This window comes from Bubalus bubalis, chromosome 20 (genome assembly GCF_019923935.1).
Source record: "Bubalus bubalis isolate 160015118507 breed Murrah chromosome 20, NDDB_SH_1, whole genome shotgun sequence".
NCBI classification, from domain to species: Eukaryota; Metazoa; Chordata; class Mammalia; order Artiodactyla; family Bovidae; genus Bubalus; species Bubalus bubalis.
The window spans coordinates 23,973,540-23,988,581 of NC_059176.1; positions in this window are offsets into that span (position 1 = coordinate 23,973,540).

The window sequence follows — 15,042 nt, forward strand, 5'->3', positions numbered from 1 at the left end:
CGTGAAATTTTAAAAAAAATATAAATGAATATATATAAAACAAACAGACTCACGGACCTAGAAAACAAACCTGCAGATATCAAAGGTGAGAGGGATGTGAGAAGAGACAATTTAAGGATGTGGGATTAACAACAGATGGGAACTACTCTGTGTAAAACAGAAGCAATAAGGATAAGTGCCCTGTACAGCATGGGAAACTAGACCCATCATCTTGTAATAACCTATAATGAAATGTAATTTGCAGATGATCACTATTCTGTACACCCAGAACACAATGTTGTAAATCCACTATACCTCAACTAAAAAAAAATTTAAAGCAGCCATAATCAAGGAGCAGATATTTCGCTCAAGAATTGTTTGGTTGTAAGAATCAGAAATCTGCCTAAAAAGCTTGTAAAGCAAAGTTATTAAAAAGGATCAGAAATACGGAATTTATTGCAGGAAATATAGCTCGACATTGTGGCATCCAGAAAGTCACCAGCAGATTTGTTCATCTCTTTTGCTGTGTCTCTATCTGCCTCTGGCTCTGTCTAGTTCTGTTTCTGTCTATGCCCTCCTTGCTCTCTGCTCTCCCTCTCTGTCTTTTGCCCTCTGTCTTCCTCCTCCTCATTCCTTTTCTCTTACTCATAATCACCTATGCATCTATTTTATTCTCTGTAAACTGGTTCCCCTGAAGGCCTCTTCATTTCTGCTTCCTCACATGGGTGACCTGTTAGCCCTGTACCCATGACCTTTGAAGTTCCATGGTGCATGTTCTGAACCCAGCTCTATAGAACCTCACAATTCCATGGACTGCCGCTTGCTTACCTGTCTCTGTGTTTCCTACCTTTAAGTCCTTTAGAGGCTGAATGTCAGTGGGATCGGGGGTCTCAGTCAGTTGTGGCCGGGTCGATGGGGCAGAACCTCTTCATAGAAATATGCTGCGTACACACGACCTTGCACCATCATTTGTGGAAGCCTTGAAAATGGGGTCACCTGGTTAAAAAAAAAAATGGGACTTTAAAACTATTCCCAAGAACGACACGTGGATGGGCTGTTTCCACTAATGTCTATAATCTTGCTTAATGGGATCCGGTATTACAGGAACAGTGACAAATGCCTGCCCTTCAGTCTCTATCTGGTGTTCATAATCACTGTCCTGCCAGAATGACCACCTCTGGGTTTATTGGCATGTTTTACTATCGTTACATCAGCAATACAATAGGAGAAACCTCAACAAAAAGGATCAGTTGAAAAAGGAGGAAGACTTAAGAGGTGGCGAAGAAACTTAGAAAATAGGATCATTAACTGATCATTGGTCTGCCCCTAAAATAAATACCCCAAATCTGTTTCTTGGCCTTTAGCAAAGTAAGTTCCTAACTCGCACCTGCCAGTCCTAGGATCTGGCCATTAGAAGGATTTCCTTTTTCAATTGTCCTTTCAGACCTGCTCTTCAGAAGGACATTAGAGAGTCCTTCTCTCTCCAGTAAGTATTGTCTGGTGCCAGCATGCTTTCCTACTTGAGTTGGAGCCTCCAGAAGAGGCCAGGATGCACCATGTTGGTATGAGTTGGTATAACTGCCTAAGACTACGGCTCTGGTGGTAACTGCCCAGTATGTTAGCGGGCTCTCAATCATTGTCTTTCTTGAGTGTGTCACTGACTGAAAGGTGATGCCAGGAATTTCTGAGGGGAATAGAGGGTAGAGTAAGCTTGCACCCTTAATCACCAGGCCACCTAATGACCATTCCTTCAGGATTTTTGTTATTCAGCTCTCCTTAGACCCCATTATTCTTAATGGCTCTGTCCTCAAGAGAATAAAGGAGGAAAAGTGACCTGAAAGAGGACTATAGGTCAGGAAGCACTTCTTCGCTAGTCTACCCTTAAAACCCCATCCACAGTTACATTCCAGTCTAGGGACATGTTTTACTAGAGATTGGGAATTGGGGGCCGTGGGAGGTGATAGGCAAACATCCTGCGGAAAAAGGCTAAGCTTCCTCAACCAGTCTAGCTATTGCTAGCTATCGTCCTTTCAACTGCCAGGCTCTCGAGCCCTGACTTCTTCCAAATTAATGAATAATATCTGGATCTTCAACAATCTAAGCAGAAAAGAATATGAAATATAGATACATAATTACCTGCTTTTTCCAATATACTTTTTGCCAAACAACCTGGTACTGAGAACTCCTTGCCACTGACTTTTACGTCCATAGGGAATTAACACATTCCCACATCTCAACATCTGAGAACTTATATCTGAGGCTTTGGCTTTAGTGACGTGGCTTGGGCTCAAGAGATTTGGGGCAGTTGTTTAGGTATCTCGCCACCTCTTATTTCTATGCCACCTGATTTCTATGGGACTGGGGAATCTCTGCACCCGTGCCTTTACCCCAGCCCTCTGCCTCCACTCCACAGACAGTCCTACATTTTTCACTCAGGGCCTAATACAATCCTATTCCTGGCACTGATTTCTGTTTTAGGGATTTTGTTGTTTCCAAGAAACAGAAAACCAATTCTGACTTAAGTAAAAGGATGTTGTTATAAAGAATGTGAATAATTCAAACTGCAGGAAGTTCACCCAGGATTGGTCACCCTCTCTCCCTCACAGGGGCCTGTTATCTGGATTCTGCATACCAGCTTTGCTTCGTTTGAAGTTTGGCTTCAAAGATGTCTTTGCAATCTGGTTTTCTCCGAGACTTTGAGCTCCATGGTGCTGTTAGCTTTGACCCAGCCCTTTGGTTACAGTGTCCTGAGTTTGTTTCTTATGATTCAAAATCTGGGGAAAAAAGGAGTTCACATTCTCAAGTTGGTCAGCTATCCACCCTGGACCAATTTTCTTTGGTTTGAGTATTAGGATCGCCAAGAACAAACACACTTGCCAAGCCTTACGGGGAAAGAAAACATGGACTCAGAACTCTGACCCTGTGTTCTCTGCCACATTATAAAGTTTTTAGTTCTTTAAGTGATACTTCTTATCCTGTAACTTTAACTGAAAACATTTTGAGATTGTTAACCCTAGAGATACTAGTTGGGGTCACTAGACAAAACTGTAGCTTTTTGGTTTCTTTTGAGCAACTATTTGTAAGGACTGATATTTCATGACTTTTAGTTTTTCTTAATTTTTCTCCCAGGGATAAAGAGAAAATTTATTTTTTATAAATAGGATACAATCCAGTATATCTTTCAGTCCCCATGAGAATCCACTGGACCCTTTTATTACTCTGAGATACATTATGGGATCTCAGTGATTTAATTTTATTCAATTTTTCTTACATCATTTGAAATATTTTACTTTTTCATTATCTCAAGAATTATTTAATTATTATTAATCAATTATTCCCATGTCACTATTTTACAATAAATGATGATCACTATTACATCATCCTTAGTTTCCATATTGCATTTCCCCTAGTATTAACATCATCTTTTAATAAGATATAAAATTCTAGAAAGATACCATCTTTTGAGTTTTTTTTTTTTTTTTTTTTTTAAGGCCTTCAATGAATCCAGTTGAGAGTTTAGATGAGATCGGGCATATTTAGGGTGGTATGGCCTAGACCACAGTTGAGAGTTTAGATTATTTCATTTTGACTATAATGACAAATATGAATAGGAGAAAATCAATAGAGGAATCTTCACAGTTATTAAGAGAATCAGAGGTAGATACAAAGAGACAGAGGGTTATCTAGATCCTAATGATGTTGATGAAAGTGATCATTGAGGCAAAACCTCAGACTATAAGCCTTCAGGTGCATATTCTAAATAAGTTTTCTCAAACTGAAGAATAGATGAGTGAATCAGATATTTCTAAGAGCAACAAGGAAATATGGTATTCTCATCCACTTACTCAATAGGAAGGGCTTCATTATGCAATAATTTAAGACAAGGACTTGGAGCATCTAATTTTGCTAAGTGGATAGTTTAGGAGTATTTGTCCACTGTTTTTGATGTTTAGCCACCAAAATTTACTTGATATAGTTCCCAGGTGAAAAACGCTAAATACAGACACAGACTTCATTTTCTTGGGCTCCAAAATCACTGGACGGTGACTGCAGCCATGAAATTAAAAGATGCTTGCTCCTTGGAAAAAAAGCTATGACAAACCCAGACAGATTATTAATCCTGCATATTAAAAAGCAAAGACATCACTTGCTGATAAAGGTCTGTATAGTTAAAGCTATGGTTTTTCCAGTAGTCATGTACAGATGTGAGAGTTGGCATAAAAAAAGCTGAGCACTGAAGAATTAATGCTTTCGAATTGTGGTGCTGGAGAAGACTGTTGAAGAGTCCCTTGGACAACAAGGAGATCAAACCAGTCAATCCTAAAGGAAATCAACCCTGAATATTCATTGGAAGGACTGGTGCTGAATCTAAACCTCCAATATGTTGGCCACCTGATGCAAAGAGCTGACTCATTGGAAAAGACTCTGATGCTGGGAAACATTGAGGGCAGGAGAAGAAGGGGCAACAGAAAAGAGAGGATGAGATGGTTGGATGGAATCAACCATCCAACCATGGACATGAGTCTGAGCAAACTCCTGGACTCCATGGACATGAGTCTGAGCAAACTCCTGGAGATAGTGAAGGACAGGGAAGCCAGGCATGCTGCAGTCCATAAGGTTGCAAAGAATTGGACACAAATGAGTGACTGAAGAACAACACAAATGTGACTAAAAATAAATAAATGATGTAGAAATGAAAAATTACTGGACTGTCATTCTAATTATTCATACATATAAATTTAAAATTTAAATTTTTTTCTAATAATTGCCATCCTTCTTCAAAAAATTATGTCAAAGTTTTTTTAATGTATTACATTTTGGTAGTGCACATGCAAGAAGAATCAAAGTAACAATAAGCCAGCATCTAATTGAAATGTATTTGAAATCTGGAGTCACTATTTATAAGATGGGTATTTTCCAGATTCATGCATAGCAGGTAATGACCAGTTAGTTACCTTCAACTGACACTGTCCATTTTAAGGGTCTATAACTTCAAAGCCAAAAAAAAAAAAAAAAAAGAAATAAAAATTGTGTTCACTATGCTTGAATTTTCAAAGTTCTAATTAGGCCATGCCTTTATACTTCTGTAAAATTATTCATAAAGTGACTTAAATATATATTGTTAAATTTTAAGATTAATCAATGCAAATGGTATTTTTCCTGGTATACTGAAAGTTAAGATATATTTTTCAAATATGAAAAGCTTTGTAAAATTCATATGCCTAATGGTAACTTTATAATGGTATCAAAGTAAAAAAAGTAATCATATATTTAGATAAGAATATAAAATCACTTTACAAGCTTGTTTTTTAAATGGTTCCAAGAAATTTAAAGACATGAGGTCACTTTCCCACATACTTTCTCTAGGAAACTTTAGTCAAGAGGAATGAATAAAATCATGAGAAAATCCTTGGACTGCAAAATATTGACATGCTTCTGTTTTTTAAAATAGTAAACATTTAAGTTGCTGGCAAACTGCTTTCTCTATGGAAAAAGTTGGGATACTTTAAAAAACAACCCATCCTTGTAGGACAAAATGCTTCAAATGTTCTATACTTATTTTTTATAACATTCACTTCCTGGTAAGCACAGAACTGGCTGAGAAATTTGATTTATTCTAAGTACTATTTTCGTGTCTTTAAGTGGCCTTTCTGGGGTGACCTTAATCTACACTGCTACAAACCACTAGAAAAAATTTTCTAAGTTATAATTAAAAGTTTTAATATTGATATAAGTTTAGACTATCAAACAGAAGGGGTTAAGATAATAATAGATCTTTGTCATTCCAAAATTGTGAAATTAACCCCTTTTTTAAAAAAGTATGAACTATTTCAAACATACAGAAAAATACAGACAATAATATATGAATCATTTCCCACTACTCAGAATTAATAGGAGTTAACATTTGCCATACTAACTTAAAGTTTTTACTTTTAAAGGAAAAGGCCAAGTAGAGATATAATGAAAATCAAATCAATCTCTCTCTCTCACAGAGGGTGACACAATCCTAACATTGGTATGCATCATTTTCATAATATTTCAAAAATACTGATTTGTTTTTAGCATGTTATGTTAATCGTATCCTACTTAAAACTTGCTACATTTTACTGAACACAGTTTTGAGTTTTAACCATATTGACTAATGTATATCTACTTTACCTATTTTAACTGTTAATTAATATTTCAAATATATGAATAAACTGGAGTTTATATGTTCATTTCCCAAATGAGGGCTATCTAAATTGCTTCCACTCTTTTCATGTCTTGGTGGATACCCTGAATTACAAGTGGCAGCCTCTGGCATGGGTAGGTTTCCAAAACACATAGCTTCCAACCTTGGAAAACAAGCTCCCCTAGAGATACGCTGGAATGTAATTTTAAAAGAGGGATGTAGGTTAACCAGTTATTTAATATAGGTAGAACCAGATATTTCAAGTGGTATACAGGAAAGTTTAACCAAGCATAAAATATATGCTCAATTTTTAACTGTGAAAATTCTGTTTCTTCTTGTACCACTCTAGTCAATTTAAACATTTAGAGCTTAACAGCATGGAAAATATCCTTTTAAATTCACTGTTGCTAAAGAACTTCAGCCTTCATATGGCAGCCTATTAAACAGCTTCTATTCACCACCTCTTTTTTATCCCTTGTTCTTGGAATTGTGATCTCATTTTATCTGTTTCAATAGTAAGACAAGTATAGATGACCTCTTGTGCCAATTAACAAATCTGGTGGAAAAAAAAAACATGACTGATGCTTGAAAAGTCATGGCCTCTACTTTTATTTGCCTTTATAAACAAAATCAGAAAAAAAGGAATAGAAAAGACATTCTGTTAACCTTATTCTCTTGCCTGAGATGATCAGCCTAATATAACATTATGATATAAAAAGAACTGTTGAAAATTCATTTATTCACTCAACTTGTATTAAAAAATAAGAACTATAAAGGGCCTGGGTATATAGTGATGCACAAAACAGGTAGAACTGCTGCCCCCAGAAGCCTTAAGCAGTATATGTCCTTATACACTGCATTGACAACAGCCCCAGTTACTTCTTTTCAAGAAAACTCGGGGGATCTGGAATGCCAAGAAGCATAACTAACATGATCAAGAGAATGAAAATAACCAGAAAAGCTAATCATTAAGGTCTGTGTATCTATTATGCTGCTTTTGTGTACAAATTACAGAAAACTTCTACTCAACGGGCTTAAACAATGAGACATTTGTTATTGCACAAAAAGAGAAGTCCAAGAGTGGTCAATCCATTAGTTTCATTAAAGAGACAGGTTCTTCCCATCTTTCTGCTCTGTCACCCATAAGCCTTCATGGGGCAAGAAGGCTGCCACACTTACAGGCATCAAATCCAGGAAAAACCATGTAGGTAGGACAGCAGAAGATGTTGTCTTCTGACACTCCTCAAGTGTCTCTTTTTTTCTGAGACTTCCTCTTTTTACATTTCATTGACCAGAACTGCAACACATACACCTTCCTAAACCCATCACTACCAGGAGGAATTACATTTGCACAACTGGCTTAGACTAATTTAGTTCAATTCAAAATACTGAGCACCCACACGCCAAATGTTCTCTACTCTTAGCTAAAAAAAAAAAATAAATGAACAAACCAAATAGATGACAAGTATTGTGTAAAGCTCAGGGACATACAGGCAGTGATGTAAATGGAAAATTAAAATCTCTGTGTTAAACAAATTGATCAAGAAATTTGTTTTTAAAGTTTCCATGTGACTATGCTGGAAAACAAGATCAATGTTGGGAGGTACCTATGTCTCCATTAAGTCTTTTTTACAATTGCTTGCTCTCAGAAAAATAATTTCAAACCTGAAACTTTAAGTGGGAAATAATAAGATTTTAAACTCTTATTCATTTCATCAGTTAAACACCATTACTGAAGGAACATTTTCTTCCCTCAAGAAATAAAAATATGTCCCTGACTCTGTTTTATATTGTGTCAACAAGCCAAATTTTAAGTTTTATGTCAATGATAGAATAGAAAGGATTATTCTTATACTAAATAATACTGCTGACAAGAGGGAAGTAATCCCTTTAATTTATTTTTTCAAAGTACCTTCTCATACAGTAATCTGAATTGTACCACATTCTTACTATAGAAAGGGGTAACATGAGGCTTGATTCCTCATTTTTTAGATGTAAGAACTAGGATTGTTAAAAGTTAAAAGATTTGCCCCAAGGACTTCATGACCAAGTAGTCACAGAATCAAGATTAAAATCAGATTACTTCATTCCTAATCCAAAGGTTTTAGAGTAATTTAACAAAGTTTCATGTAACTTAAAATTATGACACTCTAGAAACCCTTTAAAAGATTGTTTAAAAAAATTCAGAATTTCTCTTTTCAATAAATTCTAATATAATGGCTTTAAGGCCATATCCTCTCCAATCTAGCCCCAGCTATTAGATCCCTGAATCCTAGGTACTTTGGATATATTAGGTTCAAAATGCTTCTTTTTCAAATGTTTCTATCACCTTCTCCTTATTAGAAGTTGCTACATATTCCATATAAACTCAGAATGCAGCAAGCCTGTGCCTAGGCATGCGTGTGGATTTAAATCCTAGCTATAGGAAATATTTGAGAAAAATCTCACTGGAAGGGTCACTGTATAGGAAAAATGACTCTTCCTACTTTCCTGGATTTTAGGAGGGTAAAAAGTGATAAAATGTTTTAAATCTGTCACACTTAACCCCTCTTTTTCAAAAGTGAAAGTTGGGTGATAGGAAACTAAAGAAAGCAGCAGGTTCAGAGAACAAGACATTTCCTAATCAAGACTACAAGGAAGGAATAAGGATTTCCTCAAGAGGATGGTGACAAGCCATTTCTCCTTGGAAATGCTGATTTATTATACACGGAGATTATACAGAGTGCAACATTGACATCTCCTGTCCAGACCAGACTCCTCTGCCCATGGCGTGCTCAAGTCCCACCAGTCCCACTGCTTAGCCGTCCTGAATCTCCCACCAGACTCGGCACTTCAGAAACTAGACTCCTGATCTTTTCCTCTGACCCCTTCCAGTCACATCCTTCCCATCTCCGCAGTGGCCACTCCCGTCTTTCCAGGCCCTCAGCTCAAAAACCACCTTTAACTCCTTTTTTCTTTTTTTTTTTTAAATTTCCCACATTCAGTTTGTCAGAAAATTCTGTTGCCTCTTCAAAATATATTCAAGATCCAACCATTTGTCTTCACCACTACACCCAAGCCCGAGTCACCATCACACCGAGCCCCTGGCTGATAGCGAAACCCCCCGGGGGTTTCCCTGCCTCTGCCCCAGCACTTCAGCTTCTGTTTTCAACCCCACAGCCAGAATGATCACTCAGATCACATCACCAGAGTGATCACATCACCAGGGTGACCATGTCAGTTCACATCAGCCACTTCTTTGCCGAGAGCCCTACAGTGATTCTTAGTTCACTCAAGAGAGAATCTGCAGGATCTGCGTGCCTTCTTCCTTATCTGACCACCCCCTCTCCACCCCATGGTCCAGACACACCTGCTGCCTCGCTGCCCCAGTACGCTCACCAAACGCCTACCTCCCAGCCCGGAACATTCTTCTTCAGATGACTGTCCCACATGCCCTGCCCCTCTTTGCTCAAAGCTCACTCTCAAGGACGTTGACATGCCAGAAAAAACACCAGGCAGCATTTAAATATAAGTTCAGGTAAGCAATAAATTGGAGAAGGCAATGGCACCACACTCTAGTACTCTTGCCTGGAAAATCCTATGGACGGAGGAGCCTGGTAGGCTGCAGTCCATGGGGTCGCTGAGGGTCGGACACGACTGAGCGACTTCACTTTCACTTTTCACTTTCATGCATTGGAGAAGGAAATGGCAACCCACTCCAGTGTTCTTGCCTGGAGAATCCCAGAGACGGGGGAGCCTGGTGGGCTGCCGTCTGTGGGGTCGCACAGAGTCGGACACGACTGAAGCGACTTAGCAGCAAGCAATAAATAGCCTCTTAGGTACCCAACACTTTCATGTTTATCTGAAATTCATATTTAACTGTATATCCTTTTGTTTTGTTCTCTTCTAAATCTGGCAACCCTACAAACAGGTTCTTTCTTTTTTTTTTTAATTTTATTTTATTTTTAAACTTTACATAATTGTATTAGTTTTGCCAAATATCAAAATGAATCCCCCACAGGTATACATGTGTTCCCCATCCTGAACCCTCCTCCCTCCTCCCTCCCCATACCATCCCTCTGGGTCCTCCCAGTGCACCAGCCCCAAGCATCCAGTATCGTGCATCGAACCTGGACTGGCAACTCGTTTCATACATGATATTTTACATGTTTCAATGCCATTCTCCCAAATCTTCCCACCCTCTCCCTCTCCCACAGAGTCCATAAGACTGTTCTATACATCAGTGTCTCTTTTGCTGTCTCGTACACAGGGTTATTGTTACCATCTTTATAAATTCCATGTATATGCATTAGTATACTGTATTGGTGTTTTTCTTTCTGGCTTACTTCACTACAAACAGGTTCTACCCCGACCCAAGCACATCCTGCCTTCCCTCTACCCCCACATTCCAGATTTCTTCTCACCTGCCCTATTTTTTTTTTTCTCATTCCTCCTAACACTGTTTCTTCTTATAAACTACATAATTTACTTAAATATCACATTTATTGCCTGCCTCCTCCTCTGGAAAAATGATCTACATGTGAGCAGTTCCAGCATAAAAGCAAATTTGTGATCAAAAATTTTTATTTCTCAGCACATTTCTTTTCTACTGTTTTGAAGGGTTGGAAGTTTATGAAAACACTTGAGAAAACATAGGCACTGCTATCTCTCCATCCTTACTATTTTCACACAATTAATACATATGCACATGTTAATATAATTGATTTCCACTTAACACTAACATTTGCTGTAAACTATAGAAAAGAGGTTTGTCTTCCAAAAAAATACACCAGACACATAAGTAACAAAATTGAAAATTCCCATGGGGAAGAAAATTACCTAAAAAAAAAAAAATCCAGGGATTTCCCCAGTGATTCAGTGGCTAAGCCTCCACACTCCCAATGCAGGTGACCCAGGTCCCATCCCTGCTCAGGTAACTAGATCCCACATGCTGCAACTAGGAAGTTCACAAGCTACACTGAAGATCCCATGTGCCACGACTAAGACCCAACACAGCCAAATAAATACATATTTTAAAAAATCCAAACACTGTGATTGAATTTCCCAATTATGTCTTTGTTTGATAGCAGCCAAATAGAGAGATATATTTTAAATTAACAAATGAATTTTTTTGCAGCAACATGGCCATCATCTGTTGAATTCTACAGCTTAATAAAAGCTATGGAATATGTGACCTCCTTGTTCTTTGTGATTCCTTCATGTACTTATTCACTCAGCTTACAGCCGCGGTTTAGCTGCTATGTGTAGAGCACTGGGTGTTAGGCAATGGGGAGAGGGGAGTGGGAGGAAGACACTGGAGAGAGAAGGACCCAAGTCTGAAAGACATGGGAAATCAGCTTAAGCAGCCAGCAGGAGGAGGAGGGAAATGGCCCTGTCAGACTCGCTCCTTAGAAAAATTACTCTGGCTTCTGTCTACAGTGTGGAGAGTAGATTACTATAGTTATTAACTACATTACACTTGACTAAGAAGTTATTATTATAAACAGGGTCTTAACCTTAAACCTCTAGGCTTCCAAGAAAAAATTTCAGAAAAGGGATGTTTGGAAGAAACCACAGTAGATCTGTTTTAAATACCACAGTCTATTCAAATGTAGTTGATTTAAAGTTGTATAAATAGCAAACATCTGCAATTATATTCGATTCTGTGAATTTCAACTAATGGAGAAGAGTCAAGTCTAAAATGGAGAAAAAGAAAGAGCTGATGTGAACTAACAATAGGGAGGATCTACTCAAATCAGACAAAGGATGAGGTCTCATGCATTATCTCATTTAATCCTTAAAACAGGCTAAGAAAGTCTTGGGTTATTACCTTTATTTGCAGATAATGGATCTGAGACTAAGAAAGGTGAGTCTTGCCCTTTGTATGGGGCAGAATTGGCTAACCTGCCCTCACTCTCTCTCTAAGCCCACGTTCTTTTCTTTACAAAAAGCTGCAAATACATTCACAGTACAGCTAAGTTAGGCAGAAGATGGGTTGAGGAAAGGCTGATGTAACCTTGAATAACAACAGAATAAAAGGGGGAAGATGTTCAGCTAGAGTAAAGGCAAAAATTTAATTGGAAAAAATTATGAGGAATTATCCTTTTGATAAGAGCAAAGAAAGGCAAATTTTCATCTCAAATGAAGAGTGGAGAGCATCAATTTTGAATTTTTTTTGGAATATGACAAGTACAGCCATAAATATAGTTTCTATTGAACTACAGAATTCAGATGTTCTTCTTGCTGAGGTACTACTATTAAAAATAAATGCTACAGAGAAGAAATCCACTTATTAAGTCATTTAACACAACCTCTCTCACATAGCCTGGTATTTGTCACTGGTCAAGGAGGTTTAATGAGCATTCAGATCCTCTGAAAGTCAGCTATTTGAGTGTATTGGCTGCCCAGCAGGGTAACATTACTTGCTACAGGGAACAGAGGGTCTTCTGTCTCCAAAAGGACCTTTCATCTAGGTTTGTGACAAAAATTCTAGAATACAGACTCTCTTTGGCCAGAGAGCCAGTCACTCTGAAAAATCACTTCATGCCCTTTCAAAGACACAGGCTAATCCAGGTCTGGGGTGCAGCTGACGGTGACCCACATATTGAAATTCCAGGAGCACAGGAAATGGCCACTTCTTGAACCAGCCTCCCTACTTACTACCTGGTAGAGATCTTACATTAATATGTGTGGTTGCTTCATGACTCACTCACCTCATGAACTGGCCAGTCAGCTACCAAGCCTCTAGGCAATGAATCACAGATTTGTTGAGATTCGACAGGGAAGGTAAGAGGGGAAAAGGCTGGCCTAAGGGTAATCCCAGATAAGGCAATGGCACCCCACTCCAGTACTCTTGCCTGGAAAATCCCATGGGCAGAGGAGCCTGGTGGGCTGCAGTCCATGGGGTCACTAAGAGTCGGACACGACTGAGCGACTTCACTTTCACTTTTCACTTTCATGCATTGGAGAAGGAAATGGCAACCCACTCCAGTGTTCTTGCCTGGAGAATCCCAGGGACGGGGGAACCTGGTGGGCTGCCGTCTATGGGGTCGCACAGAGTCAGACACGACTGAAGCAACTTAGCAGCAGCAGCAAGGGTAATCCAGCTCACCAGGAAGCAGGTGAATCTATTCAGGTTAAGAGGATGGGGCTGCATATGTTAAGAGACCAAAGAGTTTTGTGACCATAGTCACTGCTCAGTGTTTCTCAAAGAATTGTTGAGGTATTAGGAAAAGTAGGTATTAGGAGTCAGGCCTGAAACTAATGTTTACTTAAGTTTTCCACTGACCATATCTGAACAGGTTAAAAACCGCTTAGGTGAATGAAGTGATTATACATATATTCATACTGCACAATTGCACTTATTTCACATACTAGCAAGGTAATGCTCAAAATCCTTCAAGCTAGGCTTCAACATGTACTTCCAGATGTACAGGATGGATTTAGAAAAGGCAGAGGAACCAGAGATCAAACTGTCAACATCTGTTGGATCATAGAAAAAGCTAGAGAATTCCAGAAAAACATCTACTTCTGCTTCATTGACTATGCTAAAGCCTTTGACTGTGTGGCTCACAACAAACTTTGGAAAATTCTTAAACATATGGGAATACCAGACCACCTTACCTGCCTCCTGAGAAGCCTGTATGCAGGCCAAGTAGCAACAGTTACTTGGACATGGAACAATGAATTGGTTCAAAATTGGGAAAGGAGTACATCAAGGCTGTATATTGTCCTCCTGTTTATTTAACTTATATGCAGAGTACATCATGTAAAATGCTGGGCTGGATGAAGCTCAAGCAGGAATCAAGATTGCCAGGACAAATATCAATAACTTCAGATTTGCAAATGACACCACTCTAATGGCAGAAAGTGAAGAGGAACTCAAGAGTCTCTTGATGAAAGTGAAAGAGGAGAGTGAAAGAGTGCAAGAGCTGGCTTAAAACTCAACATTCAGAAAACTAAGATCATGGCATTCGGTCCCATCACTTAATGGCAAATAGATGGGGAAACAATAGAAACAGTAAGAAACTTTATTCTTTTTGGACTCCAAAATCACTGCAGATGGTGACTGCAGCCATGAAATTAAAAGATGATTGCTCCTTGAAGAAAAGCTATGTCAAACCTAGACAGTGTATTAAAAAACAGAGATATCACTTTGCTGACAAAGGTCCATATAGTCAAAGCTATGGTTTTTCCAGTAGTCATGTACAAATGTGCAAGTTGGACCATAAAGTAGGCTGAGCACTGAAGAATTGATGTTTCTGAACAACGAGGCTCCAGAAGACTCTTGAGAGTCCTTTGGACTGTAAGGAGATCAAACCAGTAAGTCCTAAAGCAAATCAACTCTGAATATCCACTGGAAGGACTGATACTGAAGCTGAAGCTCCAATACTCTGGCCACCTGATGTGAAGAGCTGATTCATTGGAAAAGACCCTGATGCTGGGAAAGATTGAGGGCAGGAGGAGAAGAGGGTAACAGAGGATGAGATGGTTGGATGGCATCATCGACTCAAAGGGCATGAGTCTGAACAGATTCTGGGAGATCGAGAAGGACAGGGAAGCCTGGTGTGCTGTAGTCCATGGGGTTGCAAAGAGGTGGACATGACTGTGACTAAGCACACACTCACATAAATAGAATATATACACACGCAGGCACACCCTTCTCCTGGGGCATAGTGTGAGCCATGCATGAGCTTTTCTAAATATGGGTGGATGTTTTTGTGCCTTTCTACTCAGTTAATAAAGCAGCTAAGAAAAAAGATGAAAAAGGGAACGAGAGGGTGGAGAGGCAAGGCCAAACTTACCAATTGTCTTTGCCCCTATCTGGCCTCTTGGGGCTTATAGACAGCATCACTTAAGCAGGCCAGCCAAGCATAAATCAGTACACCTGTGTCCTTGAGGCAGCCCTTACT